At 41.5% G+C, this 16461-nt stretch overlaps 1 protein-coding gene across 1 annotated transcript in view; it reads right to left on the reverse strand.

The window, feature by feature from the left end:
- NYAP2 (neuronal tyrosine-phosphorylated phosphoinositide-3-kinase adaptor 2) overlaps positions 1-16461 on the reverse strand; it is a 211431-nt gene that overhangs the window by 114686 nt on the left and 80284 nt on the right. The window lies entirely within an intron of this gene.

A 16461-nucleotide genomic window follows, 5' to 3' on the forward strand; every position in this document is an offset into this window, starting at 1 on the left:
TGTAAGAGAAAGCAGAGCGCAATCCATGGAGAGAAACCGAGCCGGGGCATGCAAGGTCAGGGGTGCAGCCACTTTTATCAGAGGTGCTAGTTCAAATTTTAGCTCCATACCGATGCCCAGACATGCCCATTAGCAACAAAACAGGCCACACTTTGCACTAAACATGACAGCACAACAAACGTAACTTTACTGCGATCAGAAATCCTAACACACTTCCTGGTACCCTGGTATCCAGATACTCTCGAAATTGTACTCCAAAGAAAAAAGCGCAAAGCACATTTCATCCTGGATTGTTTTTCTTCCCTTTGAGGTAAATTGTGCCGGTGGCTTAATAAGTAAATAAGAATTCATGACAAGGAGTTGTAGACTGTCTTTTGGCACATGATTGAGGTCAAGTGGACAGCCCTTGAGACTCTTCATTTCATCAGAGTCACCCCGACTTTTACCTAGTTAATACAGTGGGAAAGATGAAACAAACGACAAAGCTGGGGGTTTCTGTTACCAGGCACAAGGAGGAGAGAGAAAGGAGAAAGAGGAAGGGAGAGAGGAAGGAAGAACGGCAGGAAGGAAGAGTAGGGAAGGGAAAGGAAGGAAGGAAGGAAGGAAGGAAAGGTGGGAGGAAGGGAAGGAGGGAGGAAAAATACTTGTTCACATCACTGATGGACTTGTCAACCTCCTCTAGTTCTCCAGGAACCTCACTTACACTGCAACCTTAGTTCTACTATAAGCTAGCATCACAGGATAAAAATAACATCATCTCCTGGCTGGCGTAGCTCAGTGGATTGAGCACAGGCTGCGAACGAAAGTGTCGCAGGTTCGATTCCCAGTCAGGGTACATGCCTGGGTTGCAGGCCACAGCCCCCAGCAACCACACATTGATGTTCCTCTCTCTCTCTCTCTCCCTCCCTTCCCTCTCTAAAAATAAATAAATAAATAAATAAAATCTTTCAAAAAAATAACATCGTCTAATAAAGAGGCATATTTAAAATAGCATCTGATCCTAGGGTAGTTCTGTACACCTAATAAATAATCAGAATATACAAAGTTTCCAAATGTAAGTTTCTTAAGTTTTATATAGAAAAGTTTGAACAAAAATGTAAAAACAAAAAACTCTAAGGTTGAATCATATGGGAAATGACTCTTGGGCCCTTCTCTATGACAATAAGTAATGGTGACTCTTTTATAAAGAAAAAGGATATGAATATTAATATGAACTTTTAAGAGATTTTTCTAGCATTTTCCTCACATTTTCATTTGTCATTAGAGGAAACAAAAATAACCATTAGAAACATTTGACTGATTTCTTAGACATGTATATGAATGCTAAAAAGTATCTTTGAGTGTATGAATTTTGGAATCCTGTTGAGTCTACCTTTCTAGAAGTTTATTTTAGTTTTTTTTTAAACCTTAATTGTAGTTGACTCTGTCTTTAAAACTTTAAGAAATGCCAAGTAAGGCCTTGCATTTCTCTTTATCCGTCTTTCACATCACTGCTGCACTTGTCATAAAAATATCATTCTGGTAAAAACAGCGTGAGGTTTTCCCCTCCTCACCTGAGGACTTCTGGCAGTGAGATGAACATGATGGGCTCAGCCAGCAAGGGTTCAACGAGCACATGAGACTCTGTTTTGGGCATGTAATTCTGATGACAACTTGCCACTCAGCCAAAAATAGTTTTTATTTTTATTTCTTTTTTTTTTTCAGAATGTCTTGAGTTGATATTCGGATTCTAGGCACTCCGTCTTTGTAAAACAGAGTGGACGTGGCTGGGAGCTCCATGCACTCATTAGTGCGGCGGCTGTCCCGAAGCGTGAACGCAACCAAGGAGCGCGCAGTGGAGGTTGTCACTCCGCGGTGGTACGCATCCTACGTCGGCGCGGTGTTTTCATGCCTGCTACTTTCTGTGCTTTCAAGAACATCTATCAGAAAGTAACTAGAAGCTTGCTCAAATGCAATGGTTTGCCAAAACTCGTTGAGAATCTCAGACAGAAGAGAGGTGGTGAGGCTGGGGGTGGGCATGGGGCAATGGGAAGGTCTGCCTTTGCTTTGTGATGATTGTGGCCTTGATCTTTCTCACAGAGGGTGAGATACTTGACTTCCTATAACTTTGACTTCCATCGTTTCCCTTCCTCATGCCCTTTCCTTATTTTCCTTGCCATTATCACTGAGCAAAAGGTGCTAGGTACTTGAGGGATTTATTGAGACGCTTATCTTAGTCTCTGTAAGACAGACACATGTGGGCATTAATGCACGTTACTGATGCACATAGGCGTTTGGGAGACAGTTACGAGGAATAATTGCATCAGCAATTTCTCTGTTACTTCTGACCTAAATAGGGCCTGTACCTTACCCCAAATAGATAATTCAATTTCAAAAATACCTTTTTTTTCCAGCATAAAACACTTTCATTGACTCTCTGTGTTTTATTTCATACACATACATGTACACACACAGACAGAGACACTAACACTTCTTGCAAAGGGTAATTCAGTGTATGCATCAAATAATAGCCACTCTCATGTGCAGGTTTAATTGGACTGGGCTGGGAATGCAGGATGAAGAAAGGTGGGTAAGATAAGTTGGATACAAAGGCCATTGTCCACGTCACAGATAAGGGTGCAAGCAATAAAGGTTATGACACATTAGGTTCAAGAGGCCAGTAAAGCCAATTAGTTGAAAGCAAATTGAAGATTGTGGAACATACCATACAATTAATTCCTGAATTCCCTATAGAAACACGTAGAGGTTCTAAAATAATATGCAGATTCCTGGGCCTACACTAAGGACAACTTAGTTGAATCCTATCAGTTGAATCAGAATCTGTATAGGTGTAGTGGGTTTGTATTTTTAGAAACTATATCCAGATGTTACTTTTGTAGCTAATCCAGATACCCCCCAGCAACATTAAGAACAAGAGTAAGATCTGCTGAGGAGCGGACATGTGTTAGGTGTAAGTTAGAAACAGCCAGGAGACACAATTACCCAGAAGTGGGACACAGGAGACTTGTCAGAGACCTGGTGACATATCATAGGTAAGAAGAAAAACAAACATAAATAAATGAAAGGTAGAGTGTATTAAACTTTGTTAGGTTGCACTACAGTAACAAACAATTGCCAATTCTTACTGATTCACAACAGCAACGGTTTATTGCTTGTTTGTAACAGTTGAGTTGCCGTGTATCAGCTGGAACTACACTCCCGATGTCTTTACTCTAGGATCTAGCTCCCATGGGATATGTCCCCGGGTGGACAGAGGGAGAAAGCTTCTGCTCAGATGAGGCATCTAATTTTTCACTCATATTTCATTGGCTAACACCAGTCTCATGTCCAATCTGGATGTGAATGGGGTGGGGAAGGGTCCTCCTCCCACAGCAAAGCACTGCAGGTTACACGGGAATATGCGGGGATCAGAATCTTCTTACAGGGAGGGGACCCAGTACCGGTACAGCAGCTGTGGTGCATGCTGCAGAGATGTCCCTTCAAGAGAGAACTTGCCATGAGGAGTGAAGTTAGCTGACAACCAATGAGGCACTGGGGGGATTTTGTACTTCTTGCCACCATCGTTCTGAGCTTTACAGGGTCAGAGGTCCTTGTCTGCACATGGAGCACACTTTTTCTAGGAGACACATCAAGGGTCCCATGGAACAACAAGCTCTAGCTGCCTCCTGAGCGATTTGAACTTCCTCCACAGAGCGGTCAGCGGGCGACAGAATCAGTCTCCACTGCGGAAGAGATCATGGGCCCCCATCAGCAGGGGGAGGCAGGGCTGCTGTCACATGATGGGAGAGAGAGAAACATGTGGGGGGCCCCTCTTGATACTCTCTTGCCCAACTGTGTTTTTGAAACATCACATGCAGTAACTCTGGCCTGGGAAAGTTTCGGTGGCTAGGGGTTCCAGCCTCTCATGCAAGAGGGATTCGTCTCACCACGCAATAAGCTACTGAAACCAGGAGAGCTGTTAGCTGAGGGTGAGAGTATCAGCCACAGCTCCCATATGAATTGCAATGATGAGAGCTGAAGGTCATCGCACTAACCATCCTTTTATAAAGTTCCCCTCAGGAAGAGTCTCTTATAAACTATATATAAAAAATAATGTCCCCAGACCTACAAGAGAGAAGCATCTGCTGAACTTGAGACAAATTGTGGTGGCCCATCAGGTACTGGTAGGTGGCTCAGATCTCTGTCAAGAGAGAAACTTCTCTAAGAACAGAAGTTCTCTGGCAGCCGCCACCAGCTACAGTCCTCAAATCTGGGGCAACACCTTAGTCAAGGCGCTCTGTTCCTGGAAAGCTTCTAGCCAATAGCTGAGTGTGTTGTGGTATGGGACCTGGCGGCTTCTGGCCAGCGTGGGAGTCCTCTATGGGGCAATCTCTGTATCTGAGTTCCACTGCCGGGCTGGCTGCGACGTGCCCATCACTACGCTGAGGTCTGGTGGAAGGCTCTTCCTATCCAATCATTTTCCCATCTCCTTCTCCTTTCCCAGCTGTCGAGCCTGCATCTTGGCCTGAGGCTTGTCCTGCCCGTTCCTGCTGCCTCCCTCTCCCAGACATCCTCCTCCATCAATCCCTCACCATTTTAACCCCATCCGGCTTGGAGTCTGCTTTCTAGAGGGCGTGACCTGACACACTTGGGAACAACCATACGGCTTACGACATTCAGAAACCAAAGAAGAAGAGGGAAGTGAAAGCTTAAAAGCCAACCTAAGACCGCAGAAATAAGAAATGCCTGTGAAAATAGGACCTTCTCTGGCTTCAGACTGGGCATTGAAAGGGTGGCTGGTGAGGGAGGAACCAGCTCCCCTGGAGGGATGCTTGGCTGGAAACGCAGTTGTATGGGGGCTGCGGAAAGCAGTCTTTTTGCAAGAAGGCTCTCACACTCAAGATAGATTAAGCCTGACACATCTCATGTTATAAAAATAAAAATAAGTTTCATAATCCTGAATTTAAACAAGTATACTTTTTTCCTCACATTGTGTAGGCAATGTTGCAAGATCTCATTGTGTTGGTTCGTTTTTCCCTTATAAAACACACACACACAAATAATGAATTGCTTAAGTTGAGGGAGGTTGTTTACCCAGAGGTAACTGATAAAATATTAGTAAACTTCTCACCCAAGCAACTTATTGCCTAATGGACAGACCTGGGTAGCTGTGCCTGGAATCACTGAGCTCTGGGCTGCACCCTCAGTTTCCTCATTAAGCAGCTGCACAGCATTAGCTACTGGCCCCCAAGACCATTTCCTTACCTGTTACCTAGTAGACGTGGCCTCATGAACTTGTCACCCAGTTTACCTGAGGTAACTGTACCTGAAGCACCGAACACAGAGCCCGATATATAATATGTAGTCAGTACTTTCAGCTTTCAGATTCCTACTTTTAAATCCAGACCTCCCGATTCTCGTTTAGGGAATTGTCATTTGCATTGCAAGGCCATGTCTCTCAAGTGCAGTAGGCAGTACCCTGTGACCTCAAAAATGCACAAAGAGTCAAAACAAAATCCTACATTTAACTCAAACTATCAAGATTATCTAGGCAACTATACTTTTCATGCTCTCAACTTTCTTCAACATTTGCTTCAGTTTCTCAAAGCGCCTTTTGATCGAGGCTGACAAGGAAAGCCATGCAACCAGGATTTCAAAGCTGCTTTGACGCTGCTATTCGACAGGAGTTGTTATTTGTCTGGCCGTCATCTTGAAAATCTATCCGCATTAATGCCTTGTGTCTCTTCCTAAGAACCATTTCCTTTCAGAGATCAAAAACACGACCTCTGAGAAGGGTGGGCTGCCAAGGTGAGATGTCACCTCTGAAAGTGACAGGGTTGTGCCTTCAGTGTGTACTTCAGAAGCAAACATGCCAATGTTTCACAGGAGAGTCTTCCTTGAGAACCGCTGGAGAAAAATAGCATCCCAGGCCACGTATACCTCCTTCCTTCCAGCATGGCTAGGGAGTCGGAATACTCACTAAAGGGCTACCTGGGAGTTGGTGGCTTGAATATTTTCTTTTTCTGGGACAACTCTGTGAAGCTGAGTTCAAAATTCCATCTGTGATACTAATGCATAATTCAGTCTATTTCTCCTTGTGCAAACTTCTGAGCCACCTGGATTTTTTTACGTTCATTTTTCAAGGAAAAGTATTTATCTGGTATCAGTGAAGGGACACATTTGACTGTAAAGTAAATTGGGGGAAATCTGAAAGGAAAATGGAGGCTTTAGCTGTAAAGGAGATAATGAAATCCACCCGTGGGCAAGTGGATGGCTCCCATCCACTAACCATTCAAATCTTTCACGTTAGGTGTTTTGCTCTAAATGAATGAAAGGAAATCAATATTTAGAATTTATCATTAAGATTATGACTTTAAGAGTTTATAGTTGATGTTGCCTCCTTCTTGCCTTCTCCTCGGACACAAGAGGCCAAATGCCAGCGACCCTGCTCTGCCTGGGGTGTCCCCTCCAGGCCACCTTCTCTAGAACGTGCCCCCTTTCTCCTTCAACACCAGCCACTCCCGGGTGTCGTTTCCAGCTAAAGCAATCCATGCTCTTGGAAAGTGGTGCAGAGTAAGAGCCAAGAGATTAATGTATTACACCTTTTCCTGTGTTGACAGGCAATATGCCTCAACCCCAAGTCAGACTTTCAGGAGGGTCATAATCGGTTATATCTGCAACAGTTTGGGGCAGACGGAACTCATCGTGTAATTCATCACGTTCACATCATCCCAGCCCCATGGGGCCTTTGTGAGTGCAAGTGACTGTTCGCCCATTCACCTTGACCTTCTGGAGGGCAGGTCTCCTGTCTTCATGCTCATCACAGTAGTCACTAGAACATTCTACACGCTCAGACATATTTGTTTTATGAAGGGAAAATAAATGAAAAAAAAAAGAAGAAAAAATCCACTTTGGAGATAGCCAGATAGAAGGCTCAGCTACAGAATTTCCTGGACATCCGTCATTTGTGCTTCTTAAAAATTCATTCTCCCTGTTCTTGGTAGTGGGAATTCCTGTGTGGAGACCAACCTTCTTCCTCTCAGTCGGATCTGTTACTCGGACCCAGCCAATCAGCCACTAGATCCCTCTGGCCACCACGACCACTGCGGGGACTGGCGAATGCCTCAGGTTGGTCCGACCACAGTCCACACCATGATCCACCTCATTCTTCTTGCCACCAGGAAGGGACACCACAGGGACCAGGTCGGTGGCATTGTAGAAGACCTGGATGTACTTGTGCCTGCAGCTAGGACAATCGAGGACCCTTTAGTTATGTCAACTTCGAAATCCCATTTTGCTGAAGCCAAATGTAGTTAGATTTTCTGACGCTTGCTTTGGGAAAAGTCTTGAAGAAACCAATATAATGCAGCAGTTACTAAGCAAACATTTTGGCTAATTTATGTCAGAACGTGCACTGAAGGCCAGGTAAGGACTAGGAATGGCACAGAGCAGGAAGTGAATGCATCAGACTAATTATCGCTCGAAAATATGTTTCCTGTTTAACACCATAAATTAAAATAACTAACTGCTTTGTATGCTTGCCCCATATATACAATTTTAATCACGCAGTATACTTTGATGTGGAAACTCGGCTCCAGTAAAATTAAGCTGCGTTCCTATTTTCTTCCAAATTGTTCACTCACCATTACCCTTAATAGCTTCCCTGAGCCCCAATTGCTCATTCAGAGCCATGATATGTGGATGTTTTTGCCTTAGGCCCAAACATTTGTTTTCACCACTTTGTATCCTCAGTGATATCTATTTCCTACTTTTGTGCTCCTAATATCTTAAGACTCCGAGATTTCTTTCCAGACATGAATTTCCTGCATCTGGCAGTTTGTTGACGTTGCCGGTATCTCGAGGTCAAGTGCTAAAAATGTCAGCTTTATATACCTTTTTATAGACTGCTGGGATAAACTATTATTGAAAAAGTAAAGAAAATAAAATGATACAATAAAGTCACCGTCCCAAAGATAGGAAACCCAGATTCCATTAGTTCCACATGTCACACTTAAAACCGATACTCTTAAGCATCAAAAATGTTATTTTTTTTCTTGCTAGGATATTTCAACTCCGCCCAAAATGGGGTATCTCAGAAATAATCTGAGATTTCTAATCAACCATTCACTAGCTATCTAGTTTTAGGTAAAAGGCCCATCATGTCTGAGTCTCAACTACTTTTATAATGGGGGACATACTTCTCAGGGTGCTTGTAAGAAATTAAAGTAAGTTAAAAAAAAATTTCAAAAGCACCTGGCAAAGTGGCCAGAAAAAGTAAAAACTATTCACATATTAATTCACCTCCCCCTACCTTGCTGATCTGCCAGGGAACTCTATCAATTTTCATCTTTCTTTTTCCGGCAATAAAAGAGGCATTTTAATGTTTCCACCCTAATACTCCAACAATATAAATGAATGTTGCTTATTTCTGTAAGGTGGCTTTGACTGTAATGATCAGGTAATATGCTTCCAAGTCCAAGTTGGGGGTTGGGGAGGGCGGGGTGGGGGGAGATCTTCTGAAAGGTGAAGGGAAAGGAAGAAAAATAAATAATTCCTTTTTTCTGTCATAACAATCAGGTATTGCCTAGAACTAGGCAAACTGATTGCATATATTCTATGGTTATTACTGTCGAAATCTCATGACATTTCAAGATTTTCAAGAACATTAGGGCTCACGGTAATCACGGCTGGGGAGTTCTGCTTGAAAAACAAATACGCCATTGCTTATCACAAAGTATTTACTTATCACCCAGAGCTTGAGGTGCATGTTGCTGTCCATCAATTTGATGCTTAGTCATAACAATAAAATGAGGGTGTTAGATTGAGGAGTGGAGAGATATTTCTTTAACCTTTATCGAAAGTCCTTTTATTCACTGCTAAGATTCTAAAGAGGCAGGACAGGAAGATAATGCTATTAGGCTCAGAACAAATTTTATGGAATGACTTTCAGAGACTTATTTTTACTTGAAGCATGACAAGTGTTTTTAAGATTAACATATGTTATTATATATGGCACTTGGGAATCTAAAATTAAAGCATTCTTATTTCTATACATAAATAAGATAAGACTCCTCTACCCCTTGAAGTGTCGTGGCTTCAGGAAGAGAAGATATATGAAAAATTCAAATCAAATCATAATATTCAGATCCAACTTAGAATATAGTTTACAGAAGTTAACATCGTGGGAGATGTTTTCCAAAAATTCAACCAAAGAAGGGGAGGTTCTGGAAAGTATATTTTATTTGTGTCTTTAAAACTGACATAAGCTTTGAATATGTTTTGAGAGCATGCCAAGGCTTTAGAAATGAGTTTGGTTAACCATGTGTGGTTCCTTTTCTCAACCTAGAAGTAAGAACTAGAAATTCAGAACATTAACATATAGCGGCCTCGAACTTCCTCAGCAGAAGGGGCTACCTTAACTCCAATTTAAAGTATAATAACTGGTTTCCCTTTTAAAAGGTATAATGTTTATGGGGGAAGAAACAACTCTCTGTGCCGAGTCATTTAATTCTTTTACTATTTATTCACCAATATCTGAGTGCCTACCCTTTGCCCGTCAGTGACCAAAGCAGAGTGGCCCTTGTCCTCAGGATCACAGGCTACTCAACCAGCATGACCTCAGCACCATGTGGTCAGACGCTCACCCAAAGGAAGTATCGGGCAGGTGCAATGAGGCCCTAACCAGACTGGAGGTCTGGGAAGTCCCTCGGGAGGAAGTGGCTTTTCCATCTGATGCAGAACATGAGTAAGACTTAATCAGATGAAGGAGAGAAGGGAGAAGAGCATTTGTGTGCTGACGGTTGAGATCTAGAAAAGCTGAGAAACTGCAGAGACATCTGCACAGAACTCGATGGGAGCTCCTTTGCCTTGGTTTTACAATGGCTGGAACAATGTTTGGTTCAAGCAAGCACGCAATAAGTACATATTAATCCAATAAACAGAGAAATATATGATTGGAAATAATTCAGAAACAACTCCCATGTTTCTTAAGTACCAGATGAATGGTTGTGACATTTAAAAACACTGTGCTCCGTTTCCCCCTTTCCTTCAGCTGCCATTTTCTTAATTCCCATCCCCGTGGTAAGAGTTAGTCATTTGAATGCAGGGATCAGCTTAATCCTGTCCTCTCCGTCTCCCCTGGTCTGCTTTGGTTGGGGTGCTTATCATGTCTTAACTAAATTAATGCAGTTGCCTCTTAGCCTATCTTTTCCTGCAAAGCTGCCAGATTTACCCTTGTAAACGCAGATTTGCTCCTGTCACTCTCTAAGTGAAGACACTTTGGTAGCTTCTCCAGCTCTTCAGACCAAAAATGCAAACTTTTATGTGACACTGGAGGTGGTCGGAGGTTGGAGTTCTCTGCCGAGTCTCACCTGCAGCACGTTTCCTCCTGATGTCGAGATTGCTCCAGTACAGCATGCTCCCCCTTAGCCATGTTTGAGATCTAAGACAGAGTTCCAAACTGAGCCTGTGCCGTGAATGGTGGTGAGTCTCAAGGACACAGAAAGGATAAATCATGACCTCAGCCAGTAGTCATGCTGCTCTCTCTGCTGGAGCTAAATCATTCCTTCAGCTCAAATGTCTTTTAGGACTTAATTCAGGTGTGCTTCCTATGAGGAAGACTCCCATGGTCAGCAAGGTTTTCTCGAGGCTGAACCCAGGGCCAGTCTGCTGGGCTGCTGGAAGATTCTATGCTTCCCCATGTTAGACCACCTCCTTTAGGGCATAACAATGGCCACCTGTGAATTGATCTCCTCTATGAGTCAGGTCCCAGCAATATGTTGCAGTTTAAAGAGTCATGAGGGAGAATGAAAAAAATATACTTAAGAAAGGTCAGAAAACTCTAGCCTTTTATAGGATCACTGTAAAAATGAGCTGTCAGTTGATTAAAATACTGGGAAGTTTCATCTTCTATATCAAAACATAAATTATTCAATGGCTTTCTAAATAATGTTTTAAAGTTATCTGGAAGCTACTTAAGGTTACCCTTCTTAAAAGTTAACATAATACCACATTTCCAAGTCGTGCAAGCCCCATAATACCTGTTTCAAAGCTCTAAGACCCCGGTTGTGGTAAATCTAAATTCTTCAGCAGAGCACCTTACGGTCTTTTTCTCTGAGAATACTGTTGCACTCCAAGGAGAGGTCCCTTCGTCTTTTCTCTCCTCTCCAGCTTTGAATTTTTACACACCTTTACCTACACAATCTTGCAAAGGTCTTCTGACTCAGTCTTTCCCACCAGGATTTTTGGATACATATTTATTGTTCCTCTTGCTCATCCATTGGTTTATTCTTAACAGCAATCAGAAACGCCGCAAAACATTTCAAGCTCCCCTTTCTTTAGAAACTCCGTCTCTCACACAGTTGTGAGTTCCTGCCCCATCTCTCTCATTCTTTCTCTCTCCCTTCCTTCCACTCTCCCTGTCTTCCTTCTTCCCTTTTATTCTTCCTTCTTTCCTTTCTTCCTTCTCTCTCATTCATTTATTGAATCACTCATTCATCTGTAATTCACAAATACTTACTGAGTACCTCTTTTGTGGTCAAAACATTGTTAGCTGCTTGAGATTCACCTTTAAACAAGGCATCAGATTCTCAAAAGGCTTGTCTCCTTGTGACAAGCCCACAAGTCACACCTTCTCTGTTATCTGTTGTGTTCGGATTTCTACCACCAAAGAGTCGACTGGAATGTTTTCTTTTTTAAGTCACTTTTCCTCGCTAATGTGAGATGTTTGTTTACTTCTCTGTCGGGGTTCTTCCTGGCCTCTGTAGAGCTGTTTTCTCTCATCTAGACCACAGCTTCTTTCTGAGATGTCCCATTTCCCTCGTCTTCCCTGACATTACCCTCTTCCATCCCTCATCTTTCTGATGGTTCCTACTTGGTATCTTCCCTGAGTTATCGTCTTGCCCTCCAGTGCTGCGGTGTAGACCAGGGTGCTGTTTCCATTATTCTCCTTTCTCTGCACTCATCCTAGACAAATACCAGATTTTAAGACTTCACAGCTATATCTTAGCTACATGATTTCTCAAGCTAACATTCAACTGTTTCTGCATTCTGAGACATATATTTGCCCTCCCAACAAAATGCTGGATATTTCCAAATGGATATTCCTTTGACACTCAAGGTCAGGATGTTTCCAAACAAACCCAGCATCATCTCCCTGCTCCTGCTAATGAAACTCTGTCTTAAGTAGCATCATCACTGTCTCCTCCATAGACACCAGCGCTTCCAAGTCATTTTGGCACGTATATTCCTTCTATGGGCACAAATTCAATAGGTCAGCAAATCCTCCCTGTTCTCCCTGGACCTCACACCGGTCTTCTATCTTCCAAACCATACACAAAGCTTCTATTAACTTTTTGGTCTTGGCTACTAAGTGATACCTTGCTAAGATTCTCTATTTCAATTTTCCCTTGCACTAATTATAAACCTGAAAAAAAGGTTCTAAAAAAGGAAATAGGATTACTTCATTTTCCTTTTTTAGAATCTTCAGGATGACCTCAAAATAGAGTCCACTTCCTCTGTAAGACAACTGAGGCTTTGCATGATGTGACCAGCCTTGTTTCCGTCTTGTCATGTTAACCACTCATAATTCTGTCCCACTGGGACGGACTTCCTCTTCAAAATAGGCCTCCATACCAAAAAAAAAAAATTCCAAGCTCAGCAGGGCCTAATTTGAATGCCACTTCCTCCCTGAATCTTTCATCAATACAGCCTCTCTTCTCTAGCTTGAATTTCTTTTGTATGAATTTTTCCTTTCTGCCTCATATTATAACTGTGATGTGCAAACCTAAGATTTAGAGTTGTTGGGGATAGGTATTACATTTTGTACATTTCTTTATTTCCAGTGCATCTGGTATATTTCTTTGAGCATGAAAAGTAACATATAAGTGTTTAGGAATTTAAATTAAGTTTAGACATTCATTAAAAGGAATATATAGTTAATTATTCTAACATATTATTTCCAGGGATGTATTAAATTAAAGGGTTACAGCTGTTTGGAAAATTTTGCTTCACTAAGATAAATCTGACAGATGAAATTTGTTTTGAAATAGAAGTTTGATTTGGAAGGAAGTGAAGAAATCAAATAAAATATAGAGAATAAGTACCTATGTCATCCAGAAATCCCCAATGTCTAAAGAGAACTGAGTTCAAGATCCATAATTAAATAGTCAAGCCACTATTTTTTCCAGGAAGCACCTGCAAAGTGGAAAAAATCTATAGTCTGTGCATCCCCATAAAAAGGCACTATAAATCTTGCCCATACACACACACACACACACACTCTGCACCCACACTTTTTATCCCCCCTACTTAGGAGATTTGGTGTCTAGCTCTCCTCCTAAATCATCATGTGACCACTAGAGAATTCATTTCCAAACAGATTCATTTAAGTATCAAACGGAGCAGTAATACATAATCCAATGGTCCCTAAGGATATTTGTGGGTTAAATTAAGAGTGTAAAACAAGGTTGTATCCATGAAGCATTTTTTTAAGGAACAAAACAAAAATATTCATACATTTTTCTATTGAACACACTACCTTGGCAAACTGGTGTAGCTGAGAACTGGTGATGCTCCTTGGCATTTTAAAAATCTATTTTTAAAGGAACAATACAAAAAATGGCCCGCAATTCTCAAAACCAACCTTCCATCCCTCATCCATACGATCCGAGTGACATGCAAATGTGAATCGCTAGAGATACTACTTAAGAACCAAATGCTCGCTCGTAGATGCATTAGTTACTCTAAATGGGATGGCCAATGTGCGGTCTTTACGCGCAACAGGTTGCACATCAGCTTAATGCACCCAAATGTAATAACATGATAGATTGAATTATAGACGCCATTGACTGCCTACGCAGAGGCCAGAAGCCTGGCTCCCTGATTTTCTAGAATGACTTTCCTGGAACAACTCACTTCCCCTGATTGGTTTCCTTCAGACAAAATAATTGAATCTAATGCTCTGTGTCAATGCAAGCACTTGGATTATTTGTTTTACGGCTTCATGGGGGAGCCCTTAGGGGTTTCAGAGTCCGTTGTTAAAATTTGCCTTTGATCAAACCTCACCCTCTCTTACGCATCTTTATTCATAACAAATTAGACACTATTATCGCAACAGATTAGCAACACTTTTAACGCACACAGTGCCTCTTAAAATAAAAGGCAACAATTCCGCTATTATAATGAATGCAGGATCTTCATTGGCCTCATTATAATATTTATCATCTGTTATTTGTTGCTCCTGACAGCCCAGTGAGCATATGCAGTACAATAGTGAAAGATACACACCCCTCAGGGTACACAGTTTAATGGAGAGCACATTTCAATCCAGAGTCTACCCTGTGAAAAGAAGCCATTCTATTATTGCACATGTAAGGGGACCAGGGAAGTTTGCCTTCACGGCTGCCTCACTGAAAAGGCAGTTTCTTACTTGCTGAAGAATGGTTCAACTTAAGGAGGACAATTGACTCAATGATTCTTTGGCAAAAATTGGGTTTCTTCCCATTTATAGCGGTCATTTGTGGGGATGTGTTTCAATTTTTGCTTACAGAGTTGGCAAGCCTTGAAAAACATAGGATTTGAACCCAGACTGGAGTCATCTAAAGAGATCTGAATTACAACTCATGGAGCTTAAAAAATGGAACATGCAAAGGTGTATGTTTTAGGTTAATTTAGGAATACTACATACAATACAGTGTTAAATATATACACATTTCCTGACCACTCTCTTTCTTGAAGTCTCTGCTAATGCTAAGAGATCTTTTTTTTTTATTTTACCTATCTCAGCCACCACTCTCAAGGTCAGAACTTGAACTTTTTGATTACCAATAATCGTACCCCCTCCATAACCTTTATCTTAAGCATTTATATCATTGATTACTAACATTTGTTTTTCCAGCTTACTACCTCTGCTTGCTTAACCTTAAGTCTTCTCTGACAGTTGTTTGTTATATCTTGTCCACTGGTCTTGCAGTCTTCTCTGTGTTCTCCCTCCGTTAGTGTAAATCTTATCTTTCTGCATGCAGCTTAAGTTTTATGATCAACCTTTGTTATCACTCCCTTCAAATACCATCCACACTCTGTCCTTGTAGGCAGTGTTCATGTGGTGAGCATGGCTGTGTCAGATGCAAGGTCATGATCAGGAAGTTCAGGGTAATAGCAGGAGAGGCTGACATCATCACATGCACAGGTGACCTGAAGCAACAAACCAGATTTGGTCCGGGGCCTTCTCCTCTCGTCTTTCTGCCATAGCGTTACTAGGTGGGTCTACTAAGGATCCACTTAATGAGCACTCCCTTGTGCAAATGCACACAATAGCATTTGATTTTAAAATATTTTACAATGTGACAACACCACACATATTTAATTATATTTCCTGCCACTAAATTCACGCATATCCATGCTCCCCTGCTGACCTCCATCAAAAACACAGATACTGATTAATTAATACATATCCAACCAACTTAATTAAATCTGTAATTATTAAAAGCCCATCTGTGCTAGATAAGGTACTAAGTCCAGTCATTCAACAGAGAACAAGGTATTGATCTTCTCAAAACTTAGAGTTGAGAAGTGGAGACACATTTTAGACTGTTACAATGAAGGAAATATGGTGATATGAAAGAGAAAGATGGGAAGGATCCCTTCAGATGAGGGGATGAATGAATAATTCATTCTTCTGCAGAAGTTACGGTCTTTATTTCTTCAAATTGTTCCTACACTTTGAACTCCAGTATCAATTCACCCTCCAAGAGACATCAATCTATTCTCACTGATGGTTGATTTCTCTAAACTTTTCTACTTCCTAAACTCACAGACGTGCAAAAAGAAAAGACTTTTTTTCTGATTTATTTCATGATCTTCATTTTTTTGTTCCCAGATAAAGTTAAAGTTTCTGGACAAGGAAGGGAATGTTGTTTCTTATTTGTTTTTAACTACCAGAGGCCCTCACAGAGTCCTAAACATTTAGAAGACTGTTTTAACAACAACAAAACTGACCTATTAATATTTCTTTACAAAATATCAAAATAAGCACATGTGTAAATTGTATGCAGTGGAGGAGTTACATGAGCACTATTCATTCATTCTGCATGATCAGCAAATAGAGTATTTTGGATTGTTTTTGGCCCAAATTTAAAGAGTTTAGATAAAGTTAATGCGTTGTTTTTGGTTGGCATTATTGGTTTTTACTAATACTAGTAGAAGAAACATGAACATAAGAGAATTCCATGGTTTTCTCTTGTTTTACATTGCACATTTCGGTGGAATCCAGGCAGACAAGACCCTCTCAGAAGGATGAGGGTCAGAATGCGACTGCGTTACATAAACAAGCTCTATGAGCGGATGTCAACCCGGTCCACCTCTTCTTCCCCACTCCACCCCAGGCCCCAAAACACCCCTGACAGGAGCCTTAAATAACATTCCCCTGGGCAGTCACACCGAGTTCAGTGAAATACACAAGAGAACAAATCATACCTTGACAAA

This window comes from Phyllostomus hastatus, unplaced genomic scaffold (genome assembly GCF_019186645.2).
Source record: "Phyllostomus hastatus isolate PE091 unplaced genomic scaffold, TTU_PhHast_1.1 phas_contig_137, whole genome shotgun sequence".
NCBI lineage: Eukaryota > Metazoa > Chordata > Mammalia > Chiroptera > Phyllostomidae > Phyllostomus > Phyllostomus hastatus.